Source organism: Zonotrichia albicollis, chromosome 1, assembly GCF_047830755.1.
Source record: "Zonotrichia albicollis isolate bZonAlb1 chromosome 1, bZonAlb1.hap1, whole genome shotgun sequence".
NCBI lineage: Eukaryota > Metazoa > Chordata > Aves > Passeriformes > Passerellidae > Zonotrichia > Zonotrichia albicollis.
In genome coordinates, this window is record NC_133819.1 from 79,904,429 (window position 1) to 79,922,416 (window position 17,988).

Here is a 17,988-nt window from a genome sequence, read left to right on the forward strand (position 1 = left end):
GATTTAATATTATTGTCTATGTTCTAGTGCTACAGCTGGCTCTTATGCCTGATTTTTTTCTTCTCCCACTGAGCCTAATTTCCTCAAAACTAAAACAAATCATAACTCTCTCCACGATCATGCTGCAGTGATGTTGTCATGTTTATTTTTATCTTCCCTTGCACAAGCCATATTAAATAGTGGCTATTATAAGGCTTTCCAATTTAGACTTAATTGGCAATCTGAAGCCTACCATTTTTTTGCCATTCATCATAATGACTTTAAAGTGTACTCTGCCTAAATTCTGGATCCAGTAAATCAGGAACGGAGTATAGCTCTAGGAAAAGAAAGAAGCCTAAGGAGGAAAGTAAAACATCTAGGTAGAACCTGCTTGAGATCCAGGTATGTTCCCATGTTGAGGCAAGGCTGGGAAGTTTGTTCCCCAGTAATAAATTGCAATGTTCCATTCTAAAAAATTCTCTGGTGGACAGATGAGCTGAAGTCATGTAGTAAATGTTTGGGAGAGTTTGTGGCATGTGTTGAGAATGGACAGAGAAACACATTGCTGAGCAGGACCTAAAGTAACCATATGTTCTCAATGTGTCTTTTCTTTCTGTTTGACTTGGTGAATGGAATTATCTGTTTTCCCATCCCATCCTAGTGAAATACTCAAGAGATGGTATTTGTATGAACTGAGCTACAAAGGCTGTGCACAGATTAGTAGGGCCATGCCAATACTCAATAGAAAAAAAAATTCAAAGAGGATATCAATTGTTCTCTGAAATAGCTTTTTCTGAACTGGACTTGAGCTTTTTCTTTTTTGCTCCAGAATTGCCCCTTCCTTGCTTTTCTGTTTCCTTCCAGAAATGCTGTGCTTCCCATGCTAGTTCCTACTTGGATCATAAGCCTCTGTTTGTTGATTTTCATTCTGATGCTCTCTCCATAAAACTAAATGCAGAGCTCAAGGCCACTGTGTAAAGCAATCATGTTTGCATCTTGAATGGGCACATCTTCTTTAAATGTTCATGATATTGTAAAAACATGTGTAGCACTAAAATTCTCTGCCTCTCCACTACCTCCCAAGATCAATACATACCAGACTAGAGAAAGATACAGTTTTTCTAAAATTTACAGTTAAAACTGAAGTTTACTTCAATACCTTAGTTGTCTTGATCTCTACTTGGCTTATTGAATCAATCCTAACATCATCTCTCTTCGAGGAGTTCTGAATATATATATATATATATATATACATACATATATATATAAATGTAGCTTTTTTAATCTTTCACTGACCTCAAGGCTCAGACTCTTATTTACAGACTCTTTATTCACTCTTTTTTTGGCAAGCAGATTTTGCATTACTTTGCTCAAAACCTGAAAACAGCATCAAGGATTAACAAAATCTAAAATTCATCATCTACAGCTCCTCAAGTGTGAATTTAATATGAGAGAAAGCTGACAGCAATATTGCTGCCAGGGAATATGGCTCTGAAACTATTTAGCAAGGACAGAATGAATTTGGTTTCTATTTGAAAAGGATGCCTATTGACAAAAATGCATCAGCCCATTTCTCAAGGGAAAATCAAAACCATTTTCTTCCAGGATTCACATACAGAGCTTTGGAAAGCATTTATTTTACACACAAAACCAGGCATATTGCTTCCTCTCTATGCTGCACTGATCAACTCAGTATTCTAATAGATTTCACAAGAGGCACCAGTAAAACCATGGTTTGACCAGAGCAAATTATTTATAATTAATGCTTACAAGCTAGATTAATTTAGTCTCATTCCTCTGAAAGTGACTGATTTCCCTATGGAGGTGTTTCACCCATTGCGAACCATGAAAAAGCCACCTTTGAGGACAGCTTTGAGTGACCAGCTCCATCAGAGGTCACATCCAGAGAGAGCTGTCCATCACACTGTTTCCTACTTCCTCCTATTGGTCTTGGAGTAGTTGCAGAAAAGTACTTGAGATTTTATTATCTGAATTATGGGATCAGTCATAATTAATGTGAAATTGTTTGTTTCCTGGAAGGACGATGCCACGTCTTGGGATGTGGATAAACTGATCATGATGATGGTCTCTCCCTCTCGGTGAGGAAAACTTGGAAGAAAAGCTGAGGAAGCCCCACATGCTTTTATTTCTTCAGTAAATTGTGGCAATTTAAAGCCAGGTAGCAGAGATAGTTACAGATCTTAAACTAATAATATTGATTTTCCTTTCTGGAACACACAGCCCCTCTACAAAACATTGCTCTGAGAAAAAATATTGGACATCTGCTAAGCTGTGCTTAACAGAATTATTTATGTTGCTCTTAGACTGAATTAAGCAGGGTGACATATAGCAAATACATAGGAATAGTCATATGATTTACTAATTTTCACCATCACTACAGTTATTCTTCTAGTCTTGCATGCTGAAATTAATGTGCTTTAGCAGAGGCCCTGACACTGTCTCTTAAGCTTTTAGAAGTTACTCCTGTACGTTTCAGAGAGCATGTTTACATACTGAGTTTTTGGACAGATACATAGATATAGATTCCTGTGTATATTTTTGTAGATAAAAGTATTTTTTGCATTTTAAATAAACTGGATGGGAATGAAAGAATGTAATAAAAGAGGACCCAATTTCTTTCTCCATTTGAAGGACCATGGTCAGGATTGAATGAGCTGTAATATGAGGAAGGATAACTACTGATCAAAGAAGATGCAAAATTACATGTAAGCCAGGGAACGGCTCGCAGTTTCAAGCACTCTGGTATCTTTCATCTTCTTTTATCATCTCTGTATAAGGTGAGGAGTATCCAGAAGGGCATGCTCTCAAAAGTGCACCCTCAGCCTGTTTGCTGATGACACAAACTGGGAAGAGCGGCGGACACACACCCAGAGGGTTGTGTTGCCATCCAGAGGGATCTGGGCAGGCTGGAGAAAGGGGCTGATGGGAACACCATGAAGTTCAGCAAGGGGACGTGTAAAGCCCTACACCTGGGAAGGAGCAGCCCCAGGCACCAGTGTGTGCTAGGGGATGCCTGGCTGAAAAGATGCTTTGCAGAACAGGACCTGGGTCGAACACAAGCCAACAGTGTGTCCTTGCCACTGGGGCAGCTAATGGTGTCCTGGGCTGCATCTGGAAAAGTACTGCCAGCAGGTCCAGGGAAGTGATTGTCCCTCTGCTTAGCACTGGGAAGGTCTCACCTTGTGTGCTCTTCCAGCCTGGGAATCCTCAGTGCAAGAGGCCCTAAACATACTGGGGAGAATCTAATGAAGGGTCACAAATATGACAGAGGGACTGGACTATCTCTCTAGAAGGAAAAGATGAGAGAGCTGTGGCTGTTCTGCCTGGAAAAAAGAAGACTCAGGGGAATTTATCAATGTGGTAAGTATCCAGAGGGAGGGCGCACAGAGGACAGAGCCAGGCTCTCTTCAGTGGTGCCCAGTGAGAGAACCAGAGGCAATGGGCATCTACTAAAATACAGGAGGTTCACTCTGAACATCAAGAAACACTTCTTTATTGTGAAATTCACCAAGCAATGGCACAGATTGTCCAGGAAAGTTGTGGAGTCTCCATCCTTGGAGATACTCAAAAGCTGTCTGGACATAATCCTGGGCAACCAGCTCTGGGTATCACTTGCTTGAACAGCAGGGATTTGACCTAAGGATCTGCAGAGGACTCTTCCAACCTCAGCCATTCAGTAAATCAATGAGAATCCCAATCCAGGCTGACATAGTTAGGATTCCAAAACAGTCCCTTGGTTTCCATATCATTTTAGCAAGTGAATTGTGCTTGAGGGCCCATCAAGGGAGGCAGAATGGGAAGGATCAAAGACTGCAAGAACATCTGTGTGTTCTAGACACTAAATTACCTGATTCTTAGAGTGAAAATGAAAGGTGTAGGAGCCTGTGAGAGGTCAAAATTACTGTCAGCAGCTCTAAATGGAGACAAAAAAAAACTGGATAGAGCCTGTTCACAAGGACTACTGAGAAATATTTCTCATGTGGATGGTTTCATGAGCTCAGATGCCACTTCTGTACACCTTCCCAAACAGCACTGTCTGAATGTTTTATGATCTCCTGGGGCTCACTGCCTTCAGACTGGCCATTTCCTCACTTTATTGACTACAAAAGTGTATTAAAGGAGGCAGCAAGTGCCAGAGAAAAGAAAGACTTGTGGGTGATGCTGTAGAAGCAGCACTAGAGAAGGTGGCAGCAGGTCTTAGAACTTAAACACAAGATGAGTGAGATGAAAGGTTGTTTTTTTTTATTAAAAAGCCCCCAGTGCTTGCCCAGGCAAATCCTTCATACTCATCTGAAACCATATTTAACAGCAACAGATTTCAAAGGATCAGTGGTATAGGGGTTTAAATAAAAAGATTCTGCAGATATGAGAAGATCTTTTCCAATGAGGTAATTAAGAGGACTAAATGGAGAAGAAAAAGAAGTTTTTGATTTTGCTACAGATATTCCCTGCTTTGCACCTTGTTCTGCTCAGGCTGGGCTTAGATACCTGATTTTATCTTCTATTACCATATTAATTTCCAGTTATCCTAAAACTGGGAGAAAACTTCCCAGGTGAAAGACTTATGAATGCAGAGTACAGATCCAGCTTACCTCAGTCCTTGATGCCTGTGTAAAATACTGCCAGGCCAGACTGGTAGCTTTTAAATCCAAGTCTTTTGATACAAATGTGTCAAATGGGGAGAACTCAGCCTTGCACTTTGATATACGAACATCTCTAGTTCAATTAGGACAAAATTTGACAGTAGAACATTCTTCTAGCATTACTAACTGTTGTAGCTTGGTGTAATGTAAGATTATATAGCTAGTCATAACATGAAAGCTCCACAAGTCTTTCTCTAACTGACAGAAGAGAAAGCATGCCAAAAATTTCAGCCCATGAATTTTGGGAGAGCAGTGAAGAGAATTGGATAGGGTCTATGAACTGTCTTTGGCAATTAGAAGATTAAACGGAGACACATGTCTTAGTTCTGTATAGATTTTATCAGTGTACAGAATAGCCCATCAGTCTGCATTTTCCATATTTTCACCAGTTTTACACATCTTTTTGCAATTAACACATGGTTCAAATACTGAAATAAAAAAAACATTGATACTTCATGTTTATGTCATCTGGCATTCATCCATAATTTCTCTCTGAAATATTCCATGTTGTCTGGGAACACCATTTGACAACAGCAGTCTTCAAAGGGTTAGTCCTGCAGGAGCTGTGTAAAGCAGATCCTGCAGACTCTTACATGGATAGTCCTGGTTTAGTCAGATGATGATTAAAAAGGAGAGCTGATCCAAGACAATTGAACTAATGTAATGTAATGTAATGTAATGTAATGTAATGTAATGTCTTTTTAATTATTTCATGCTGCTAGGCTGAAATACCTGATTTTATGGCGTAGTGCCTAAGAGTTGGGTGTCCATCCAACACCACAGGATCTTCAGCACTCCACCCAGCCACGTTACATGTGTGCAGAAAAACCTCTTCTACCTATAAAGGACTCTTCTACAAAATTAGTGTCTAAGGATGCAGCAACAATGAAAGATGCAGTTTTTCTTAATGTCAGTAGCATTGAAATTGTCAGTGTATATTAGCTTGGAGAAATTCTATACTGATACCAAATCTTGATTATAGTTCTTCCAATAAACTTAGGTTTCTTACCAATATAGTGATCCAGGTGATCTTATATTCCTAAGCTTGAATCACATTTTTTTCCTGTCAGTATTAACAAAAAATCATAAAAATGAAGCCAAAGAGGAACCTTGTTAGACAAGAATCTACTAATTTAAGTAGTGGCAAAATTTAGCATTTTAAAAGAAATAAAAATTATTTATGCATTATTGAATATTGTTATAATTATTATAACACCATATTCCTACATGCAGGATTTTCTGGAATGTAAGATTTTGATATTATGATGGTGGTTTGTTAGTACTTAGCTAAAAGTTGTGGCAAATGTAAAGACGACCAATCCTACTTCTCCCATGTATTGTCATAATTCAAGGTTTATGAAAGTACATTGAGTGATATCAGCCTCTGGCAAAGCATTACTGATTGAATGTCTGCCTCACGTACTCTGGCACAGCAGCAAAACACTGGGCTGAGGCTCGGCCCGAAGTCCATTGTACAGCTCAGCTGAAATTACTTGCAAGACATGATAATGTGCAGCTGCACAGTCACTTTTGTGCACCAGCTCAGCATTGTGAAACAGGGCATTCCCAGGGGATGTACAGAAGTATTTGTGCCGTTGTGAGACACAATGGTCCAATCTAGATGTACAATGAAGCCAAGGCACAAAACATGCAAAGAGATCCTGGTACATGTGGCAAACCTCTGTGTTGTGAGCAAAAGCTGTGGCTCTGGCTAACCTGCAGGTACTGCTCTCTGTAGCTGATGGAAGGCTTCCAGCCATATAGACTGTGCTGTCTTGTGTGGCAAGTCGTGCTTACACCACCTCACAAAGACTGGTGCTGACAATGTGGGCAGGTATACAAGGTGAACTCCTCAGGAGTAACCCCATTCCCCATCAGGATGAGCCATGGGTGATATCTTTCCTGTCCTCTATGTCTGGTTTCCTTTTCCTGGGCAAAGACCCAGGAGTGCAGGCAGGAAGGGAGCTGCAGCATAGAGCAGTAACTATTTGATCTGAACAAACACTGGACCAAGAACCATGAGACAGAAGAGTAAGAAATGCAAACAGTGAGACTGAAAAATTAGGGCTAACTTTAGCTGATACTGAGACACTTGCCATCATGTGTGCCCTTAGGTTTCTAGAAAGGTTGAACAAAAACAACACAAAGGATGTTCTCTCCTTGCCAGTCTGGGTAAGTAACAGTAACTCCAGTGCCTCTATCTGAGGTAAATCATGCTTCTATTATTCACTGTGTATGAGAAGGTTTTAATTACTTCAGTGAAAGTATTGGCAGAACGTTTAAAATTAAGCAAAATAAATACATTTTACACATGACTACACTGTAGATTTCAGTAATGCTGTTTGGTGTCAGCTTAAAACTGCAAGTGGGTTGATGAGAGCCTTGAAAAATCCATGAGTGCATTAGAAGCTGTCAGCTCTAGAAACCCTTAAAGAGACCTTAAATAGCTCATGGAAATTGGAAAACTGATACAGAGGCATGTACAGGGACTTCACATTGGTTTATATTTGTCTTGTTTTTATGGTTGGTCAGAGCACTGAGTTAATGAACCTTGGAGAGTGTCTGAAATGTATTTGTTCACATCTGTGAGTATCAAAGCAGACACTTAAAATGGATGTTGAGATATTACCATAGTCAGTGTCTCACCTGCATATTTTCAGCATGATTTTTTCCTAGTTTGTTATTTAAAAACTCAGTTAAGGAGAATGTCACTAGCCTGAGAAGCCTTTAGAATCTTTATTCTCAACCTTACCAGCAAAGATTTCCCAGAGAACTGACTTGCAGTATCTTGCTGCAGAGTACCACTTGAATACTGCTGGACCTTCATAGAACTCACTCCAAACAAACACCCACACTGACTGTGCACCCCAGCAATCTCTTTGTCTCTCTTTCCCATGTGGGTTGTGACTGCTCTCTTCTAGACTCATCCACATCACGTGTTCTAATTTGCTAAGATGAATGTCATGACCACCACCATCAAAAGCCTTTCTAAAGTAAAATAATACAATAGCAATTGCTTTTCCTTTGTCTGCAGCATCTGTTATACATTATAGAATAAAAGTAGATTATTCTGATATAATCCATTCTCAAACACACACAAAGTTACATGGTTTTTTACTCTCTGTGTCTTATCCTCCAGGTAGTCCAATAATTACTTGTTCCACTACTTCTATTTCCAGAAACAGAAGCTTTGCTGATTGGTTACATTTTCTTCTTGTCTTTTTGAAGTGCTCAACATGTTTACTCTTTCCATTGGATGAAATTTCTATTATTAATAGTAGTAAGTCAATCAGCTGTCTGAGGACGGAGAAGGTCCATAGAGGCACACTGAGTTTCATTTATCCACGGACGAGGCATATCAAACTGAGGGTACTTTGGAAATGCCACCATTGCACCTTTAACTTTCAAAATGTGCACTCAGCTGTTCTCATCATCTGTGCTCTGTGCAACATCTGTAGTTCTAAGTGATTCTTTCCATATGGTGAAAGTCCTGGAGATTGACAGGCTAATTTGTACAACCAGAATGTACTCATATAAATAAGATTACACTAGGATCTTGGGGGCAGGGGAATTGGCAATGCCATATGTGTTAATTTCTGTGCCAGATAAAATGATTTTAATCCACTATTGTATGCAATTGTATGTGCTTTGCCCAGGAAAATGATACTCTTATATCTTATTCTCTCTGCACCATTTCTGAGCTTCTCAGACAATGGGAATGCTCATCTGTACTTGAATAAAATCTCATCTATTGTGTTAGTCTCCATCCTTGCTTTCTTGATTACTCAGCATGCCACAAAAACAGGCTCTTGTAGTGTTTGCTCCTTACCAAGATTTGCCAAAGGGGATAATGCCAATTTCAAAATTTGCGTCATTTTCGATATATTTTTTTGGTGGAAGACAATCATATTTTTGTGTCTCTTAAATAATTTCTGTAAGTAAATGAAAAGAGCAAGACAGCTGACTGCAAGCAGTATTTGAGTCATAATAATGAATTGGGGAGGTGCAAGTTAGGGATTGTGAGACTGTTTGGACTGAGGATGTAAGATATAGGAGGACAATCTCTTGTATCCATCTAGTTCTCACTGTAAGCCCTCTCCTGATAACTGAGTATGCAGATATTTGACTATTAGGTTTGACAGGAAAGGGACTTGAAGCTGACTACTGAACTCTACAAATACTGAGCATAACATAATTTTGGACGCTGTCAGTGTCCCCATTAAAAATCTAAAAGTATTGCTAAAGTTTGCTGAACTTAGTGTAGGATTTGTGATTTATTTTCCATCAAACACACAGGTGAAGATGTCCTCACAAAGTCAGTTTCGAAAGCATCCGAAGTTAAGACTGGCAAGATGACTGAAACCCCCTGTAAATCATTGCTTTGGACACCTTTCTCTCCAGCTGGACACCTTCAGAAACTCCTCAGCTTGAAAGAATTATTTGGTCAACTTGTTTCCAAAGCCTATTTCTTTTTTTCCATGTAGCTGCAAATACAATAAACTCAAGCAGAGTGAAATGAACTGGCACTTCAGATTAATGTCAACATCTGTGTGAAAATACTTCCTATCATTGGATAGCACTTTCAGCTACATCTAGTTTATTTGGATAGCTGCATTTAGTACTGCAGATTTCTCTCTATTGCAGCTGCAGGCTATTAACCTAGAACATGACCTCTTTTAGTTATTACTTAAGGCAGTAATAGTAGTGATACAGATTACAATGAAGATCCCTTGAGAAAAAGTAGAGAAATTAAGTTCTACGTCATTAAAATTTTTCATGTCCTATAGTGAAACCAGTGTATTAATGAAAAGAAAAAAAATAATGAGGAAATAATATGGAAACACTTAGCTAAAGGAATCTCATTTTTAGGATTGACGTCTCTCCTAAGTATCAAAGGTGAGATTAAAGGAGCAGTGTGTGGGGGCAATAAGAAGAGCAAACTCATACTAGAATGATTTAGGAAAGCAAATCAAATGCTTTAGGGCACAAGCTGAACACCCCTGCAACTAGGATTTGAAGCATAAATTTCAGGTAAGCTTTACTCAGCATGGAAATAAGCCTTGTGAACTTTCTTTGAAAGTTAATTACAGACCATTGCAGGAGGCAGGACATTTCATCATTTGGACTCTTGATCTTTTCTGGCTTGTTGAGACCTATGTTCCTGTGAACATCTGAAGTTACCACAGGCTTCTGTTCATTTTCTTGCCTCGGAATCCCCTAGAGTTTTTTATGCTGCAGTTTCATGTTTATTCAAAACACAATTTCAAATTTGATAAAAATTCAATAATGGCATTCAATTGGACAAGAATATATGCAAGGTTTTTTTTGTTTGTTTGTTTGATATCAAAGTTGCTAGTGAATGTATATGGGCATAAGAAGATAAAGGACATAAACAGGCAGAAAGATCAGTTAATTAGACAGTTGAACTTTGCTCCCAGGACCTACAGCTTTAAAATGCGAATTAATGTTAGCTGATAACTTCTCATATGTGCATCAGATGTGTAACATTGCAAAATGGGTATGCTTTGCAAGGGAACATTTCTTATTAAAGATGGTAAAACTCATTTTCCCTGTGATTCAGAGGAACATGATCCAGACATGAAAATATAAAAGTCACTGACTATTACTTTTTACTTTGGACAAGATCATCTAACTCACCCCACTCTCTGAATGATTCATTGCAATATTATCAAGAGAGAGCTGGGAATGTGTATTATAAATAAAGGACAGACGAATTTCAAAAGAGGTGACAATATCAGGAGAAGCATCTATGAAAATAAAATAGATACAGGGATGAAATTTAAGGTAACATATTCAAATATCTTTCCTCAGATTTTAATTAAACACCCAGGTTTATCTTTCAAGTAGTGTTATGCTTCCAGCATTTGGCTAAAAAGAGCTAAGAGTCTCTGGGACATACATGCAGAATTTGAAAAGTTGACAGCCAGTCATGGAAGCTTTATAAACGCTGCCCTATTTCACCTGAAGACAGACACAGCCACCCATGCATATTCATGCTTTTTAATTCAATAAAAGGTTAGTTTATACTGTGCACAATTTCAGGATGTTTATACTGTTATATAGTTTAGACTGTGTGCAATTTATTCGTTTATAGTGTGCGCAATTTCAGGATGCTCCCCTTCCTCTCTTGAGTGTAAAAGGCACGTGCTTACCGTAAATGATAGAAAAAAGCATTTAGTTAATCCTGAGGCATCCTACAGATTGATTGCTTTATAAGTATCCCTCATCTACTCCAGCAGGTGAAAGAAACCCAAACAGCCATCTATGGTAAAATACTTCCCTCCCATGTCATGCCTCCATAAATATGTAACACAGGCACAGCAGCCTTTCAAGCCAGTGAGAAAGGGTACACATTTCTTCCGTGTGTGCTGGCCAAAAGCCACTTTCTTTCCTGCAATAGAGAAGGTAGGAAAAAGAACACTTTTTTTAGTTGATTCTGCATCTTCCACACCACAACATGACTTGCTATTTCCCAAATAGAATGGATCCTTGAGTAGAGATGCCCTGCAGGATCCTTTCACCCTTGGCAGCAGAGCTCTTCAAGATGCCATGCTATTTGTGGCTTCCTACCACAGCTGCACATCAAATATACAAAGCAGCAGCCAGGCATGCTTTGGCAGCAGGAATAAAATTATAATGTGAGGACTGGAAGAGAAGTTACTTGTTTTTTATTGTTCTGGTGAGAAATTAGTAATCAAATGTACAGAAAAAAGTAATTGCTTGCTGTTCTAAGCAATTGTTCCAGAAAGAAGAGTTTGTTACCAGGAGAACAAGGGTCAAATTCACTAATTTTATATTCATGATTAGCAGTAGGCCTAATCTAGGAAAATGTTGAAACTGTATCCAGGATCTGCTCATCCAAGTTAGCATTTTCCATGTATCTCTTTCTCTACCATCACCACCCCAAATGACGGAGGCAGAAGAGAACTGTGACAAAACAGAAGTGAGAGTGGTAAAGCTTTAGTTCTTCAGAAGTCTAGGGAAAAAGTGAGAGGCTGAGATGCACTTAAATGCAGTCTGATTTTGCCCCAGCCCTATTTCTGAGGTGACTGATTAAGCTTTTATGTAGTTGCATGACATTTGGTGCCACTTTGAATGCCTTTAGGTACCCTGTCTGATCTCCACATCTCCAGATGCTACCCTAAAAAGGCACAGATTTCCTACAGGTCCTATCGCATATCTGCAAGCTCGGTGTGAATGCAATTATAGCTTGCATCCAGAGGACACAGATTTCAGATGAGCAAACTTAAAATTTTCACTGAAGTGTCTGCCACCGAGGCTGAAGTCACTCTGCTCCAGTGCCTCCACACTGTCCAGAATACCTCATGCAAGTTATATTTTGCAGTTTTAGCAGCTGGGGACTCTTCAAACTGGTTGCAAGACAATCCTACAGTTTATCCTTTTCCAGCAGCCATTCAAAAGGGTCACATGTCAATAACGCATGCCTTCATCTCTGCAGGAGATTTTATTCAACTGAGTGTTCAGGTTCAAGTCTGCAGTGAGCTCAGTGGCCTTGCAAGCTCTAAGTGTGAAGCCACACCTGGCAGTGAGAACACTCATCTCTGACATGCCTTCCTGTAGTGAGCAGAGTGTGCAGCGAGGGAAGCAGGTACCCCATGGATTTGTGCTCAACCCTTTGGGTACTTGGTTTGTTGGGATGTCATGGCAATGAAAGACAGGATCCTTGCCACAGGCCAGCCCTGGGTTTTTCTGCACTGTAAGCATTTCCATGGCTCCCTTTTCTGTCCCTGCCCTGTCCTACCTTTCTTGCAAAGTATCACAGAGCCATAAATAAAGAGTCTTTCCTAGAAAATATCCTTGAGTTTGCATAAACCCCTACTCAACACCCACCTCCAGGAATCACCTCCTAGCAAGGTACAGAAAATCTCACATTTCCTTTACCACAGATTTCAGACCTTGATTTAACACTCATGAGCTTCCACCAAGCATTTTCTTTTCCTTTTCCACACCAGATAACACAGTCCTGCACTACCTAGCATTTTTGCAAGGGCCTTCAGGGGAAGAAAATGAACTAAAAAAATCCCTAAATAACCAACTTAGCCAACATCTCATTCATCTGGCAGGAATCTGGGACCAGTGAAAATGGAGTAAGAAAATGCTGTTTCCCCTTTAAGAAGCACAAAAGATGTAACTTCTGGTTTATATAACTTTCCAAAACAAGCCTTCCTGAAATAAGATTACTTAATTAGCAAATACAATGGATTTTGTAAGAACTAGGTCCTCTTCAGTGATGTAACACTTTCCTAACCTAATCCAACGTGGCCTGTAGTGACTTATATATATTTTCCAGCAAATCTATCACAAGAAGGAGAACTTTGGCTCCCAATACACATGTACAATCTTGCAATCTCATGAGATAGCATTTTCTTTTTTTAAAAATTTTGGGGGGGGGAGGGGCTGGTGGGTAGAAAGATAAAGAGGATGAGAAATTATTTCATAGAAAAACACGCTCAAGCTGCAACTTTGAAATTATAAAGTCTATCTCCAGCTCTTCTATTTAATCTCACTAATGTTTTGGAATTTTTAGGAAAGAAAGTCTCATGTCTGCAGGAGCTGGTCTCTTTTTTAGGAGTTAAACAACAGATAACTGACAACTTCCTCAGGTCACTTCTGGCAGAGCTGGAAAACTCTCTGTCCAGCCAGAGCAAAATCTGTCAGCTTGCATTTTTTCTGCCACAGTTTCTCAGAAAATGCTAGATTAGGTAATTCTGTAAGTTGCACTGATTCATCTTAACTGTGACAAGTTCTATGGCTGAGATCGCACAGGCTGCAACAACTGCTGCTGCATCAAGGGTGGAGAACTTGGTCCTTTGCTCAAATAACAGGGGCTTGTATTTTTAATTTTTAATTAAGACTAATCCCTTGAAGACAAAACAGACCTGCCTGTGGTGTGAGAAATAACCAGAGCAGTGCTTGTTCAGCCAGGAATGAACACCTCAGACCTGAGTGGATGTCCTTGTCCTTTCACCACGTAAATACCAGTAAAGTATATCAGCAAAATACCTATTTAGTTGCCCTGTGTTGTTTGGTTTATCAAGAAAAATTTCCATTCTCACTTAATGGGCATTTAGACTTGAGTTTTGACATCACACTATAATTATGACAAGCTCCAGTTCCCCACCATCACAAAGCTTCTGTTGTGAAGTTCTCATCCTGCTCTGTGTGTTCTGAGGAGCTGACCACACCAGGGTTCAGCTCATGGTGGGATCCCCCAGAAGGTGTTTCCATAGAAGAAGCTGCATTTCACTGCCTTGCTGCCAGCATTGGTCAGTTTTCAGTTTTCCAAATTGTCAGACATAGGCTGGAGGCATATTGAATGGACTAAAGGACAGCTATAAGGATTTGGGAAGTTGTTACATTATTTTTGATGTCTCGCCACTACTTCTCAAGGTTTGATGTTGTCTGTCCTGCCTATTATAGATGCCTGTACTGCATATTACAGTCATTCTGATGCTTATAGACAAGGAAATACAAAGAAAATGTTTGGGTTTTTTTTTTAAAGATGGGTTGGGTTTTTTTTTTTGTAAACATATATAAAAGGATCTGACCTGCTGATACTAAAATAAATTAACTTTGGCCTTGTACAGTAGCTTTTGCTCATATAACATCTAATGGAAAAGCTAATTGACATTCTGTCATTTCTGTTTCAATTAACTGAACTCAATGATGCCGCCCTCTAGAATTCGTGACAGCTGATCTATTTCCAAAATAAACCAAGTAACTAAATTTATTTGCAAACAAAGATTACCTCATTCTGGAATACATGCTAAGCCTTTTTTCTGTCCTCATCAACTGGTACAAGAGAAAATGTTAAGAAAATGTTTTCAAAGACTTAAAGATCAAAAGGGAGACTATATATCACAGGAAGATCATGGATGAGAAAAATTAATCATAGGTAGTTTCAAATGTTTTTTAAAAAATCAGCACCTTTCATAAATAACAGCATACTAGCAATTAAGACAGGAATTCCAGCAGAAAAACAGCAATTATGGATGGTATGACAGCATTTTAAAAAGAAAAATGTATTTTAATGAAAAATCAGGACTTTCATGTTGTCATCCATGCAAGCATCTGAAAGCATGCTGAAATAATTAGGGAAGGAAAGGAAAAGAATGCCAACTACCATTTCTTGGACAATGCAAACAAAAAGCCCTACAGAGATCTGTCAGGGCACAACAGACTCCTGTTCCAGGAGTTCTGAGGGGTCCCCAGGTGTGGATCTGGCAGTCAGGGCATCCTTTGGGCAGCACTGGAGAAGACACACCTCTGGGATGAGGCTGGCACTGGCCAGGCATGGTGGGAGCTGTGGCTCACATCAGGGCCGACAGCAGAGACTCATCTTAAAAGCAGGTCCCACAAAAACGGGCTGTGGCTTCCCCACCATTCCCAGCCACAGAAGGAAGGGGACGTTTTCATACTTACAAAAATTTCCATGTTTCCTCCATGATGGGGAAATGCACTCAGAGCCCCAACAAGTACACAAGTTTGAGAAATGCCTCAGTCTTCTGCTGAGAATGGGTGCTTCTGCCCATATATAAGGATGTATCAGTGTTGAGCAATACTGGGTTGGATAGGAAACTAGGTGTACATTTCCAAAAATGCAAGAGAGCAGTGTGAAAATAAAGATTTTCATTGGACAAGTGATTTCTGCCTGCATGAGATTTGAATTGGTTGACATAACTGTAAAATCTTCCACCACAGGATGTGTGCTCATAACAAAAATCAGGCACGCTCAGTGAACCAGCAAATAATCCACTGTCCCTAGCAGGGCCATTAACCATCTGCAGGGATCTTTTAGTGTAATAAAGCTGGACATGGAAATGTGGCACACGGCCTTATTACTCAGGAGTGCATTTTATGTTGCATTAAACATGCAAAATTAATTTAAAATTAAACATTTTCTTAGAGCCAAAATACCTCATTTTTGTTTACAGGTGATCTCCACCAATCTGAGTTTCATTGTGAAAGGGGTGTACATGTGGTATTCAGCAAATAGAATCATGTGCCTGTATTATTATCTAAGTAGATTTAACTTTCTACAGTCTCATTAGTATTTTGTTCTGAATGTAATACACTGGCAATTACTCCCTTTGCTCCCTTATTAATATTTTAGGACTGTATCATCTTGTTTTCCTCAGAGGTACAGGAAGCAGCAAAAAGGAAGAAACTCATCATTGAGCTGTTTTGTTCCTCTATTTATGGTACAGGTCAATGTGTTACGGAAATCTTTTGAGAAAAAAAAGAAGAGCAGTGTTTGGCATTTCAGCATGTGGTAACACAGTGCTTCCATTCCTATAATCCCCTGAGTAGTTTGTTACCTGCACACCTTATTCCAGTGTAACCTCTTCTCTACATAAATATTTGCATAAAGTGTTCATCTTGATATACAATTAAAACAAACAAACAAACAAAAAACCCCACAACAACCAAACAACCAAACAATACCCCCTATTCTGTTTATTCCCTGAACATTTCTCCTCCATTCATTCAAACACCTTCCTCATTTTTTTTTTTTTTTTTTGTTCCTGGATATTCAACCTACAGCTGATTCTCCTCAGGTAAAAGAATTGGTATGAGCTTCCATTATTTTATTTGGAGGAAAATATTGCACAGTTATAATATTGCTGAGCTGGTGCTGTGGAGAAAAGAATGTACCTGTTCCCTCAGGGGTTGTATTTCTCCTGCCCGTTCCATTGCCTGCTGGAAATGCAATTCATTTCACTGTTCCATGGTCTTATTATTACTTTTGTGTTATTTTTAACCATATCACTGTTCCTTATTATTTGTCTCGCTATAATGCCTAGATACTTCTGCCAAGATCAAGACTGTACAAATGTGGCCTGAATCTGCCAGTAAAATGTCGCATATTGTAATGGAAGAGGCAGGAACAAGAAAAGAGAGAGCGAATACTATTGTTTCAGTTTTATGTAGAGAAAAACCAATCTAAGGGAGCTGTTCTTGCATCTGGGAGTCTAGAGCTGGTCTGAATGTCTGTGCAACTGTTCCCAAAAGAGATGGCACAAGCGACAGCCACAGTGCTCTGGAGGCTGTTGGACACATCTGGGAGTGCAAAGAGCTGCCTGTCTTTAGGCTACCAGACGCCTCTGTTCAGCCCACTTGAGATCACTTGCTCAAGGTTCTTCAAGAAATGTATAGCAAAATGTGCTTCAATATAAATCCCATAAGTTCCAGTGTTAATCACAAATTAATTATTCCTGGTTTCAGCTTCTCTTTTTTTTTTTACTTTCTCCCAACCACCTACACTACTGCTGTTATGAAGTGAATTATCCTTTCTTGCTTTAAATTTTTCTTCTTTCTGTTTCAATCTTTGATTTTGGCTCCAGTCCTCCTCTCTCGCTCAGCAGAAGGCTGAACGCTGCTTTGGTTGGAGGCTGTGTTACAGAATGTTCTCCACCCCTTCTGCTCTTTTGTTGGCATCTCCTCCCACCCCCAGCATGCCAAACAACTCCAATACTCTCTGAAGCACAGGGATCGATAGCCTTTGTAATTCTGTTTTAGCCAGCGTGCCAGTAGCTGTTGGTAGACAGGCAAACAGGTGATGTATTTAAAAACTCATGTCTGTGAAATACCCACTCACAATCAGCTCTCCAAGATAATTACATATGTGTGAAAAAAAAATTATTCTGATTCATGTCAGATGTATTTCCTTTTAAGAGTCATGTTATACATTTATTTCAGGCAAGATTATGTAGAAAAGACTGACCTTCTTAAAGCACTCTATTATTCTCTACAGTCGCATTTTCCTTTCTTTTTCTGTCACTAAGAAGTCATTCCATTTCTGTGTTGACATTTTTATCTTCTTTTTATAGCCTTTCCAAAAGCCATGTCACTTGCTGAACTTTTGCTGACAAACAAAAGGAAGAGAAAGAAAAATGTCATAAACCTCCACATACAGCAAATGGCAAGGGCATGCTGTATTACTCAGATATGGTTGAGCAACTTTTTAGCATTCATTTCTCATTTCACTCCTTTAGTTCCACTGTCTTTTCCTTCTGGTTTTGCTTTAATTCTCTTCTACCCAGTATTTTTGACTCATCTGTTTGTTCTGACACTTCCTTTTTTTTTCCTATAATTTTTTTGGTGATTACCACTTCCTTCTTTAGAATTAATCTATTTGATTAGTTCTGTCTTCGCTTTTGTTTAGCCTCTCTGCCAACCCCTTCAGGTATTACATTGCTATGGAAAAAATTATATGTAGATAATTTCCTAACTACACAGCGTCTGCTGTTCATTAAAATGTCTCTGTCAGTGTGCCATTATTTTTGGCTTTACATTATCAAAT